The 14,428-nt window shown below is 38.5% G+C and overlaps 1 pseudogene; it reads right to left on the minus strand.

Moving 5' to 3' along the window:
• Nucleotides 1-584: 584 nt before the first annotated feature.
• LOC149827492 (auxin-responsive protein SAUR78 pseudogene) lies at nucleotides 585-1,421 on the minus strand (annotated as a pseudogene).
• Between the last annotated feature and the right edge of the window lie 13,007 nt (nucleotides 1,422-14,428).

Here is a 14,428-nt window from a genome sequence, read left to right on the forward strand (position 1 = left end):
AAGCTGTGATTAAGGACAAGCTTGTGATCTACTTTCACATGATTCAAGAGAAAAAGAGGCAAAAACAATCACAGCTGGCAATCATAATCGCAACTTTTATTTCTTCATGTCCCACTAACCTTGAGAAATACGGTGATTGTGATTTACAATCACAGGATACAAGAATCACATGACATTGCAAACATAGCCTTAGTATTCAAATTCACCCCAAAGACATCCCCCACATTTGTCCATGTACATCTGTATGCATGCATGAGCATATGAGAGAGAGAGATTCCAAAATGCAACTACACATATGACAATGTCATACACAGCCAAAAGAAACAAAAATAAAGCAAAAAGGGAAAATGAGGCCCTAACCTAACCTCTAAGCAAAAAGGCTCGGCTCATCCTCCAATGGCACTCGATCTCTCTTATTTTGTTACAAGATGCTTCCATATCAAGCTTACTTACAGTCATACCCTTTAGTAGAATATACGTATCTTTATGTGTACAAAGTATCTACTTTCCATACTCCTACTGTATTCGAGTTGCCAGAGAAATATTTCTCATGAATGGATGGAAATTCCAAACTAGCCAACGAGTCAACATGCATAAAACCCAACAAGCTCATCTATGGAATCTGGTGGTGGGTCTGCGTTCTCTAGCATCCAAAGTAGGTGCTCAAACAGGACCACTTCGCACCCTACGATCACTGTGTCTGAGCCTTCTGACTCTTCGGTGAGCTCGCGGACCAGGGGGTGGTTCACATGCTCCGATCTAATGACATAGCGCCGGCGTGACTTCCCCACATAGACAGCTTGGTATCCTCCTGGGACCTTCCCACTTGAGTATGAGCCCCAGCCATCATCAGAAGGCTTGGAATCAACGCTCGAGCTCGACTTTGACCGCTCACTTTTGCTCAAGGCGTGCCACTTTTTTATCATGCCCTTGAGTTTACATATAGTGCTTCCTTTGGTCATTTTGGACACAAAATAATGCCTGCAAAGATTAAGTGCTTTTATTAAACTGCAACAATCAAGGTCCAAAGAATGAACCAACTAAGGTATTTGGTTTTCACAAAAGTATCACAAATAGGAAACAAAATCCGGTTTATGATGCATTCAAAGCCGGTTCTCACTGTTTACACACAATGCAGGGCCTAAGAGCAGAAAAATTCTCATAGAAAGAGAAAATTTTGTCTACGGAGAAGTTCTGATAGGATGATTTTTTTTAAATGAAAATTTTTAACTTGTTTGTGTGCATGAGAAAAACTCTCCTGCAGTGGTGGTGGATCCCTCAGGAAGTCGCTCCTCCCTCCCGACCGGCATGCCGAGAGGTTACCTGGCGGAGTACGCCGGGCAGGAGCTCCGGTGGTTTGTGATCCCAACGTTCATACTGGAGGCGGAAACATTTCTCGAGAAAGGTGCCACGACGCCCATCTCCAGAAATGCCAAGATGGGTGGCCGGTGCATATAACGTGAACACTCTCCTAAATGTATAGTTAATGGTTTAAGAAATCTGCTGTGTCTCGGCATATCGAAATCTAAAAATATTTGATGCATAAACAGTACTGGATAGAATCTACTTGTTATTCTTGTGAAAACCGGGTTGTTAGTAAAGAAACCGGTTTGCATTATCAATGGCTGGGAATTCTGAACCGGAAAAACAGAGTATGAAAAACCAGCCTATACTGCCAATCATCAGAAATCATGATTTTTTTTTTTCAAAATCAAATGAAATCTTCTAGTCTGGTAGCCTGATTTTTATTCTTCTTTCACAAAATGTTGGCTGGGAAACTTTTCTAGGTATCCAGAACGAATTGGACAAACTGGGAAAACAGAGTAAGATGTAACCCGACTTGAGTTTTGCCTTGTAAACAGGTTTGAAGGAAAACCAACAAAATGGTATATCCAGAAAAACCAGTTATTCGACCTCCAATCTGAAAATCAAAAGAAACACTAGGATTTGGGTTTTGGTCTAAGACAGGTTTCTGACTCAGTGCAGATGCATTTGTGGACGGAAATGTGGACAACAAAAACCTTGTAGAATGTTTTCCTGACTCACCTGCTCGTAGGAGGGAGAAACTGTTCTTCCTAGAGAGAGAATTGATAAATGGTTGTGAGAAGAAACCGGTTTGTGAGGATCAGGTGGTGGATGCCTTGTTGCCGGAGAATCGTTCTCCTTCGAGAGAGAGAGAGAGAGAGAGAGAGAGAGAGAGAGAGAGAGAGAGAGAGAGAGAGAGAGAGATTGGTTTGGAAAGAGAGGAGGAAGCTTCTTGGTATATAAAAAGGCCCACTTGGAGGTTAAACGATGGTTTTTCGTGAAATATGGGCGGAGTTTTGAGTTCTCTCTCTCTCCCCCATTGATTTCCTGTCAACTGTTTGTGTTCTGGTAAACTTACTATTGGTCTCATTTTAAAAATCAGCCAAGAAACTGCAAGAAGCAACTGACACGCCGCCCTTTACTTTGTAGAAAATTACATGAATGTCGATGTCACCTTATTGTTGGAAAAACAACAGCATTGTTTTCCAAAGAATACTTTCAATTTTTTTTTAAAGGATGGAAATACAACATTATTATTCTCACATTTATATTGCTGTTTAGGGCTAAATGTGTGAAAGGTGTAGGACCGTCATTGTAAAGAAACAACACTATGTCCAATTATTTCTTTGAAAAGTATGGAGGGGACTCCAATTCTTGGACTGGGCAATTTACATTGCTCGTGTAGGAATCGCGCTTCACAACATATGGTAAACGTGCTTCCCCTATTGTGAAAGCTCCCTTCGTATAATTTGTAAGAGCATTTCTCGCCGTTTCCTTATTTTGGGGGAAAGCACAAAGTTTCACGCTTCAAAAGTGCACTTCATTTAGCAGCGCTTCTGGTAACTATGAAATATGCATCTCAATTAACCTGAAAGGGGAAAGGAAAAAACAAAAAGAAGAGGCATTGGGTGCATATAATTCAATATATCCAAGCTCTATCATGCCTATCTGGATTAATGGCTGCATCAAAATCCAAATAGGTTCTGCTCATCCCCAAAGTCATCCTTATCTTCATACCCCTCAGGATTTTGTTTTGATCAAATCGGCCTTCCTATAAATGTTCCTCATCATCTAAAAAAAACTATACAAATAAGGATAAAAAGCACTTAAACATCCAAATTCATTTACATATAAAATCATATCCAATCAGGATAAAAAGCTAACCATACATATCCATTTCTGGTAATGGTTCTTGGTTCCGAGTCCATGCCCAATTATGATGTACCAAGTATGTTCGATTCGATACTAACCGGGGCTCCGCTTGTTTGGCTGGAGCAGTTAGTGCACGTCACCTTGTGTTAGGACGTTGCAAGTTTAACCCCAAATGGTATGATTGTATAACCGGTAGGGTTCTGCCTAAACCCAGCTGGAAAAAAAGTATGTTGGATTCGATAATGATCCGTATCCAAACCTATCCCCAAGCACATTTACATCCTCTCCAAGAATGGTTCATTTCTTTGAATAACTCTAATTGTTAAAATATATTAAATCCTAGGGAGTACCAACTACAATGTTGTTGGTTAAAGTGCTGTGAGCGGCTGATACCCTTACTCTAAAATATTAATTGCATTTAGAAGGTTGCTTAATTATTTTATTATTAGTTATATGATTGTCTTGACTAGGAAAATTATTTTTGTCTTACAGAATAAATTTATAAATAAAGAAATGGTGTTAGATAGTGACAGACATGTGCAAGGGGGTTGCTGAAAACGCCAAAATGTGATGTAAAAATTGCACAAATATTTGTGCATTAGGCCCCCTCATCACCTTCCGTCTTGGGACAGGTCTGTCAGTTGTGAGGCCCAAGGCCTGATGGAGAGCAAATGCACAAATTTTGTGCCATGTGATTGCACCGGATCCAGACTCAAATGTGATCGTGGAGCCCATCATTTTAGAACCATGCACCAACCGGAGATGTGGGGGGCTCCCCGGCTTTGCTTGTCTGGCTGGAACAGTTAGTGCTCGTCACCTTGTGTTGGGACGTTGCAAGTTCGAATCATAATGATATATGGTTGTATAAACGGTGTGGGTCTACCTAACCCCAGCTTTCTCTGTTGAAGGAAATGCATGGAACCACTCTTGACTTTTCAGTTTTACAATGGCAGTAATGTCCTTGATCTTTTTAAGAGCCAGGCAGATGGTGGGTACGAAAAATGGGCTGGCCCTATGCTGTTAAGCTTAAAGATCCAGCCGGATCCCAACTTTTTTTCCCATGCCCAACCAAGTATGTTAGGTCATGATCAATTGGGGGCCACTAGAATATGAGAACTACCATGTCAATTGTGTATTTCTAAATTTCAACACCCTTTTTGCAAATCTGATTTTGCACGTGTTTGGCGTGGCGAATTTGATAGGAATTGACAATTGGATCGTGTATTTTTTTTTATGAAAAACTGTTTTTTTTTTATACTTGAATACTTATAAGAAGAATTCCTGCTTATGCATCATAATCAGATGAATCAAGAGCTGATCTAAATGGTTAGATTTAAGAAAAAAGAACAAAAAAGCCAAAAAATTAAGGTACACAGTAATTAGCATATTTTTAGATCTTTTATTCTATGTGACCTATGATATATATATATATATATATATATATATATATATATATATATGGTTTATATTTGGTACAATTGATTGTACCTACAATCTAGTTTGAATCTCACTATGCGAGTTGTTTTGACACGATCTAACCTCATATATGTGTCCAGCTATTTAGTAGGCATTGACTCTTGGATAATGTTTTTTGACAAAAAAAATGCTTTTATGAGTAAAAAAATTTATGCCTTAATAGCTGTTGCTTTTTTTATCATAAAAAAAAACTGTATACAGGTTGGAATCCAGCTATTCAAAAGTCAGTTTCTACTAAATATTTATGGTGTTAGATGAAATAAAAAAAGGGGGTTCATATATATATATATGAGAGAGAGAGAGAGAGAGATTTGTTACAATCAATTAAACTTGCAATTTAGTTGATCCCACCATATAAGTCCTTTTGACTCAATCTTACCTCGTAGTTGTGTTCAGAGCTAGTCAGATTAGCTCATGTCCCACTCTGATTAATCCTTTACCAGGTGAACATTTGGTCTGACCCCATAGTCCAATTATAGTTATAAAACTTAAAATTTAAACAAAATTTAAATGTTATTATTTGGATCGGGGCAGGGTCATAGCCAGGCCTGAGTTGAATGAAACATAACCCAACTTTACTCCTGATTCATATAAGTGGATCTAGTAATGTCTCGGTTTCATCCACTTTTTTTGAAAGCCCTGGTTTTCGAATCAAATAGTAACCAAGATCTCCTACACGATGCAATATGTATATATATATATATATATATATATATATATATATATATCAAAAGATTTATGGCAATTCAGGGAAAACTTATTTCCAAAGAAAACAAGATATTAAACAAATATGTTAGTTGCCTCATAGTAAATTTCATAATATTAATTAATAAAAAAGAATGGCCTAAAGCAATACCTATCAATTAAAAATGGTTCCATGGCATCCAAATGATTGTGAATGTTCTTTCTCTTGTCTTGATTCCAAAGTCTCCTAACAAACAAAAAATGAACTATAAGAAATGATTAAATAAGGGGTTAAAAATACAATAGTTTGATCAAAGTATCTTGTACGAATGTGTGACGAACATCAAAACAGCTTGTTCATTTCTTGTCATGTAACAAGATGGTTTCTTGTGACAAGGAGGATGTCAGCTAGGGGTGTCAATGGACCCGAACCCGAAATAAGAAGGCCAGATTAGAATCCGGGTTTGACCCAAAGGGTCCAATTAATATATGGGGCCGGGTATGATTTGTGAAATTTTACATTAGACTCGAGCAGGACCAAAGTTCCGATTAAGATCTTCAAATTTTTCATGTAATCCTTATAGGTTCTGGTTATGGTTTCTTTTATGATGGGTCCGATTAGACCAGTGTCCGGACCCAGTACCATCAACTCAAATCAGGTTTGGGTCTGGTTTTACCTTGATCCAAACCAAACCAGACCCAATATGGACACCCTAATGTCAGCTAATCATATGTGATGATGACAAAAAAGACAACTAAACTGTGTTAAATGCAAAATATAATAATAATAAACTTAGTATTAATTAAAGAAAAAGGGCTTGACGTGAATGGAAACAAGTTGGGATTAAGTGGTCGTTGGGGAATAACCAAAACAAATTAAGCTTAGTGTGTTAACAAAGCAACAAAACCTTATTCTTGGGGAATCTAAGAAAAGTAGTTGATGGGGTCCACGCTTATATGTTTTTTTTTTTTTATGTCGTTAAGTCCCTACAACCTAATTCGCCAACTGGATTATACGCTTATATATTTTAGATAATTGGTGAATGCTTAATCAACCCATGGTCCCTCACTTGCATGTTTGGCTAAGGTTGGGTTCAAACTCAGGTGGAACCAGACCCAAACCTGATTTCAGATGATGGTACCGAGTCTAATCTCGGACCCACCATAAGATAAATCATATTAAGGATTACATGAACCAGACCTGGACCATCTCGATAAAATAATATTTTTTTTTATCATTTTTACATTGAAAATTTGAGGATCTTAATCGGAGCTTGGGTCGGGCTTGGGTCTGATATGAAATTTCATAAATCATACCTAGCTTCATATAGGCCCGACCCGGATTCTAATTGGGCCTTTTCTTATTTATGACCAAACCCTGAACCTATAGGGTTTGGTACGGGTCGGGTCCCGCTCAAACCGCACCCATTGACACCCTCTACTAGAAATGTCAAATTGCTATCTGTGTCCCATTGTCTCTCATGCTACGTCGTGATATCAAATTTTGGTACATTCTTTACTGAAAAGATTCACAAAGCCAGTTAAGCCTTTTAAGTATGCTTAGCCATTTAAAGAAGTCCACTCCTATAGGGATTACTCTCTTCTTCTTTTTTTCCTGATGAGATGGTGGTGGTGATGATGATGATCATGGTCTATGAAGAGCTAAGGAGTTACAATTAGTATTAGAAACACTCAAAAAACATGAATCCAATTCAAGTTTGGTAGAACAATGTCTCAACTGCAATTCATCTTTGTTGATCCGCAACTACAACTACTTCAATGCTTTTCCGAAAAAAAAAACTAAATGAACAAACCACATATCTTCTTTGTTGATCTGCAAGTATGCCAAGGCCCGATTCCCTAAATCGATTTGAAAATCGATTCAGGATCCGAGATGATACTGACAACATTTGTTCAAACTATTGGTGGGAGGCTGGATCAACAGTATACCCAAATGAGATCGACCCTCCTCGGCCCTTTGGGGGTGGGAAAATCCTCTCTCTCGGGAAACAAGGACATGAAGAGAGGTTCTGGGGTATTCATTACCGAGAAACAAGGGAACTAACTGTTGGGTTTATCAGAGTTGGCAAAGCAAATCAGCAAATGGTTCTACTTTCTTTCTTTTTTTTTGAAAGAATGCATATGGTCCTTCTGCCGAATCACCAAAGGAAGAAAAATCTATCTAAGCACCTAAAATCTCAGGTTTTGGTGAACTTAAACTTTGGGTATTGGTTTTGAGCTGGTTGGATCCTGGATTTTAACCAAAACCTGGTGCAGTTCACATAAAAATGCCCCTTATTCCTTTAGAACAAAACATATATAATATAAGAAACAACTCGCGTAGTTATTAATTTAATTAGACTCCTTCTAGACCAAGTCCAAGTTTCTTAGTTTTTTTAAACGAAAGTCCTAGTTTCTTAGTTGGACTGACGTCCCAACACCAGTATTGACCTTCTTTTGTAGTTAAAATCCAGACTTACCTCAATTCATCCGGTGTTACATATCTCTAACAATAGTAAAACAAAGCCTTGCTGTAAAACCAGATTGCCATGATCATTTTCTGGTAAATGTTTCTACAAAAACAGTTTTTTTTTCATTAAGGTATTGAGAGCCAAAGGCTTGGTCAAATTTTACTATGTTTAAAAGAAGTACAGCTAAATACTGGGAATATTTGTCAAAAAAGATATTTGTCAGAATATACCCCCTCATCATCAATTGGAAAATGACACTAATAATACATACCATAGAAACCAATAATATAAGTGTATTTGATAGAGAAATAAGGGAAACAGTATCTTTTTCTCATTATTTCTTCATGATAAATGAGAATATAACCAAAAAAAAAAAAAAAGGTTTGAGACAAGTCAGACTCCAGTCTTAATTCGTTGATCATTTGCACCCTTCACTTTTTTTTTGGTTTCATTTTCCCCACCGAGAAAAACACTAAATATTAACAAATTCAACAGGAAGCGTGCTGGGTGGAGGTGGAAGCGTCCCTCGCCCTAAGCACAAGAGTGGGTTGACATGATAAATAGCATTAAAAAGGAGCCATGTCCACTCGTCTTCAAATCCCAATCATTTATGGCATGGATGCTGTTCATGGGCAAAATAATGCTTATGGTGCTACCATATTCCCTTATAATGTTGGTCTTGGAGCTACTAGGCAAGTAATCAGGTCCAAATTTGGCATAAACATTGTCATATTTCCTTGATGTTTTGATTGTGAATTCTTTCTAATTCAATCTTGTAAGTAATTTCCAAAGTACCAACAAGATGCATGCTTGTTGTCCTAACCATTCTTAGTAGTCGTGATGCCGAGAAGAAGGAAAAATTATATAACAATGTTTTTTGGCTGAGGGTGCATCGGATTGGGCAAATACCGATATCTCAATGAACTTCAATCTTCTAGTATCGACCACCGAGCTATTTTAACTTTTATTGTTTTTTTATTACTGTACTTGGAACTTTGTTGGGTTGTTATTTTTGAAACATACAATGTTGAAACTATGTTAGGAGCGACAATAGTTCGATGGTCCTCTATCCACAGAGTTAGAGGACCCGAAATACCCAATTTTGTTCTAAGTGGATAAGTCTAGTAACTTCTGCAAAAGTCAGATGCATCCTGTTTTTTCTCAGCCTTTATGGGTTATCTCTCTGTCGTTACACCGCCCATTTGATAATCTAATTCTAATAGTCAATTGAGGTATTAAATTACCAAAGAATAATAGATCTTCAATTGATCTCATCTGTCTTGATGTATTTGAACTGTGTAGAAGGTTAATCAAATAAAACATAATTATTATGGTACAACTTTACTTTCTGCACTTAAACACTACTTAGATGAATAAATATGGTTTTTGTTATGCATGTGCTTAGTATTGTTTATCTTAAATCAAATATGTTACTTGTTTTTCAAAATTTTCATTATGCTCTTATATGATGGCACTTTAATTACTTGCATGCCTTAAGAAGAAATATTTTATTGAGACTTGTGAAGTCTAACCCTTGATATTATCATTTTACAGGTCAGAATGATTGAGCATAAACTATTGTGAGATGATCGGACTAAAGTCGTAGAGATCTGCGATTTTCTTTTATTTGGTTAAATACTCTCATGAAAGTTTAGATTTATTTGATGTAATAACTCTTTAAACTGGGATGGTTGATTTTCATTTTCAATAACTTTATCAAAAGTCAAATCATCTTCAATTGCTCAAGATTTTTCAACTTCACTTAGTTTATTTCTGTTGTGCATTGATTTATAAAAAAAAATTACTTAAAAAATTGGATAAATTATGAGGCGTTGCATAGTGAGTGTAAAGTTAGGCACTGCTCATGGGTCAAATAATTTTTCATAGCATTTGAAGTCACGTGGTTGGAGGTTGCATAACTTCAGACACATTTGCTTTGCCTTGTGATTCTTAAACTTTTTGAGTTATATATATGTGATTTGATTACAATCATGGGCAAAAATGCGAATATAACCTGTGATTTTAAAATCTCAACTATGAGAGTTAAGTTATTTTAACATGTGAAATGACCTACAATCACAAGCTGTGGAGTCATAGCTGTTTTTTTTTAAATAACATAAACTTTTTTAGTTTAGGAAGAATTCTTACATCACTGCAAGAAATCAGGGTTTTACTGGCACAACTTTTGTGCCAGAAAATGCCTTTACTGGCGCACACACTGGCACAAAATGAAAAGCTTTAACAGGTGTTTTTTGCTTGCGACAATGAAACTTTGTTCCACTGGCACAGATTTGTCCCAGTGAAAAGAATTTGACTCAGTAAAAATATGTTTTACTGGCGCACTTATTTAGTGCAGTAGTAAAAGTAGCTAATAGAAAACAAATATAAAAATAGTGTGTGCCTCAGCTTTAAGGCTCCTGGCCCTGAGGTGTAAACCTCATAGCGTACGCCCTAGGGTAAAAAAGTCAACAATAATTCATTCTACATTGTCCTCTATATTTACATTCAGTACTGCTAAATAACTAGGAATTTCTACGGACTTTCAAGTTCTATAAATTATAATGCAAACTGATTTTTGCATGGGTACACAAATTCACATGAAGCAGGACTACCATTTGGACCACTTCTACCACTTGGTGGGGGTACTTGGACAACTCTTTTTTTCTTTTTTCTTTTTGCCAGATGTTGCACTTAATAAAAGATATGAAAAACCCGATCATCAATAGTATGAAAACCCACCTCCTGTTTTCAAGACTTCAGTTTGAACCTCTTAAACCAACCAAATTTTCAGGGAAAAGAAGATGATGGTATGGCCATTTAATCATGTATATGATAAAAGCAAATGTAGTGTTCGAGATTTACATAGAACTCTTACAGAAAATTAGGATTTAGCATCCAATCCAGGGTCTTGTCTGAATTTGGAAGTTACCACTTAGTAGGTTTCGATACCAAGACCCGCGGGGGATTCGTGTGTTTTGTAGGAACTATCGGTACGTGTCTCCCTGTGCTAGGACGTTGAAGGTTCAAAACCCCAATGATATGTTAAATAATAACTGGTGGGGGTCTGCCTAATTCCAGCTTGCCTTTAAAAAAAAAAAAAGTTTCCATATCAAGGCTCAATTCAATAAGTCCATAGCATCTACCAATTTCGCCATATATCCCACTTTCTTTCGAGGCTGAGATCCTTGTGATTCCATTCCCCTCTTTCCTTCCCGTTGGAACCATTCAATTCATTGAATACCGATCTGATATCGGGAAAAGTGCCTGCTCCTATTTTTTACCCTTTTCAACTCTATCAGACGAGTGTTTGGTTCTACTCTTCCGGCCCTCAATATGGCCAAACAGCCACGCTACTAAATTTTTTGGCTTTCTGTGCTAATTTGCATTGAAACCGGTCATAGGATAAGTCCATTCTAGCAAAGATGCATCTATAAGTTCTGCACTTGCTCTTCCTCCTACCATGCATACCATTAACTTTCACAGGATGATTGCATATCAAAGGAACAATGCTTCCGTTAAGACTATTTGATGATGATGAAGAGAAAACTGCTTTTGGATTCTTTCGAGAAAATAGTGCTTTTGGGTAATTGATTCATCCTAAATGCACTAAAGGTGGGGATTCCTGCCCATAGAAGTTCCTCACACCTGGCTAGGTGGGTCAACTTAAGGCTTTCAAGTTCAAGGAGGTCAAGAGTTTTATACTGGGGGTATATATCCTATGCTTTAAGGCCTATGACAAATGGAAAAATATCTCCGGTGGGTAAGGAGGAAATATTTATGGAGTTTTACAGTGCACATATCCGACTCCGGTCCATGATCATCGTGGCACCTCTAGGCCGGTATGGGATGTCGGAACCATAACAGTGGTTTCTCCATGCTATAACAAAAAAGAAAGAGAAAGAAACAATGTAGGGGTTCCTTATGAGAACATACATGGATGCAAACATACACAAGAAACAAAGTTACATATGCAAAGTATTTTTATAATGTATGCCATAAGGTAATGCTTGCCCTCAATGTGTTCCAAGTTTTTTCTAGTATGTATTTGCATTAGCTTGGCTTTCAATTTGAAATTGGAAATCCAATGCAGCTCAACATTCTCCAGTCTCATTTGAATTAATGTGTCAAAGATCTGCACTGCAATACATATGACAAGCAACTCAAACTCAACCTTAATTCCTAGCAACATACTGTTAAATCCAAAATCCTATACCATATTAGTTACCAGAAAACGAAATGGATGAGAGAAGTGATGCTTGAAGCTGAAGCAGGGAAGTGTGTATTAAAAAATTGTGAAGCAATTATGCAAACACATGATAAACAAAATGGAAGTGCATAGGAAGCAATATGAAATGCGTGTGAAAGCAAATAGAAAATGACATGAAAATAAGTATAAAAAAATATAAAATCAACATTGATGAAGCCGGTGTAGATCTTGGTCGGATCTGGGTCAAACAACTTTGAATTGGATTTGTGTATAGTCTGACCCATGTAAATGCAACTTTGCTTTTCTAGCAAAACTAGCAAGCCATATTAGAACACGTTCATTGTGTTTAGTTTCAACAGTCAGTTTGATAATTGAATTTGGGTCTCATTGTGCCTTCATTTTAGCCTGTTTACTTTACAGTTCAGAGACATATCAAACAGACACGTGCTCTGTTTTCTTTCCTTCAGTTCACAGCCACATTCGTCCACACCCTATCTCCTCACTGGATGTTCACGCCTACAAATCATGACTGAGAGCAGTGTGAATGTCGCCTGCTCAGATAGCCACACCTACATTGATTAACATTGTACAAAAGACAAGGCATAACAGCTGAAAATAAGTGATGCTTATTATATATGATAATGGTTGTGGGGGTTGGTTAAATTGTTTGAGGTCCTTTTGGAAGCACAAGAACCGCAGTTTTAAATGGACAGATCAGAGTATTTTCCAAATATCTTATTTCTGTATCTCGAAGTAATGCCCCGGAGAGATGTCTGACCAAGCAAGATTCATTTGCTTCCATTCAATATTGCATCTCAAGATGCTCAAAATCACCCAGTCACATGACACGCACATATGATTATAATTGAAACATTTTCATCAAATTTACAACACATAATATCACAGGACAAATCAAAGCGCAAATGTATCAACTCCTACAGGTTGGTTGATTCAATTTGGTGCTATTACTGTTGCGCAGCAATAAAACAAATGCCCAATTTGCACAAAGCAATAAAGCGGAAACAAAAAACACAAATAATCCACAAGACAAGATTTACGTGGATCGATCAAGATGATCTACATCCACGGGGCAGCCAGATAAATCCACTATAATCGGTGAAATAACAAAGTTGTTTCAATGAGATGCTACACAAAGCCAACTCTCTAACAAAATATCTCAATATCACCATAAACAATATGAGATAAACATAAAAGAGATATCACCGAGTGAATATGGGAAGATGCTCCTTGCTTCCTCAACACACATAACTCGTGCACACGGCAAGCTGCTGTCCCCTGCCCTCTGCTGCGTGCCTGCAGCACTTTCTCTACAAGGCAGACCTCAGACGACTTCGTCTTCACTGCCGCAGATGCCACAAGATGATCTTCACCTCGTGCAGAAAACCGCCGGTTCACGCAGTGCGTCTCCAAGCACCAGGTCGACCCCGAAGAAGGTGTTCGCTCGCGGGTTATCCTCTGCCTGACGCTGATGAACCACCGCCTCACCACGATGCTGCTTTTCACACCACCAGAAAGCATGCACAAAAAACATTAAAAACTTAGGGCATGATCGAGGCCCTCATTGCGCAAGGCGACCCAAGTTGATTTGGATCCACTACAAGAAAAATGTTAATTAGCGACGGAAATTTGCGACGGATTTTTTCTGTCGCAAATTAGCGACAGATTAGCTAGAGAAAACTTTCTTAATGAATCCGTCGCTAAGTAGCGACGGATTAGCGATGAAAGTTGTTTCATCGCTAATCCGTCGCTAATTAGCGACGAATTAACGACAACAAGTATTTCGTCGCTAATTCTCAATACAAGAAAAACATTTTAGCGAGGGATTTAGCGAGGGAATTTTTCCGTCGCTAATTAGCGACGGATTAGCGATGGAAAATTTCCGTCGCTAATCCGTCGCTAATTTTCGATTTAAACCAAGCGCGAAATTTTCCCTCTCTCCCTGTTTGAAATTTAAATCGACCGCGCTCGATTTAAATCGACCGCGCTCGATTTAAACCGAGCGACGTCGGAGAGCTTATTGGAGAGCATGTACATGAGAGTGGAGGACGGTGACGCCGGAGGACAGTCGGCGATCGCTGGAGGACGTCGGCGTCGGTTGACGGAGGACGACAATGCCGATTCACGGAGGACGGCGACGCCGGAGGACGGTCGGCAATCGCTGGATGATGTCGGCGCCGGTTCACGGAGGACAACAACGTCGATTCACGGAGGACGGTCGGCGATCGCTGGAGGACGTTGGCGCCGGTTCATGGAGGACGATGACGCCGGTCCACGGAGGATGACGGCGACGCCGGTTCACGGAAGATGACGGTGCCAGTTCATGGAGGACGGCGACGCCGGAGAGCACCGGTTCATGGAGGACGGCGACGCCGGTTCGCGATGAGGCAGAGCG

Source organism: Nuphar pumila, chromosome 10, assembly GCF_984573655.1.
Source record: "Nuphar pumila chromosome 10, dmNupPumi1.hap1.1, whole genome shotgun sequence".
Classification (NCBI taxonomy): Eukaryota; Viridiplantae; Streptophyta; class Magnoliopsida; order Nymphaeales; family Nymphaeaceae; genus Nuphar; species Nuphar pumila.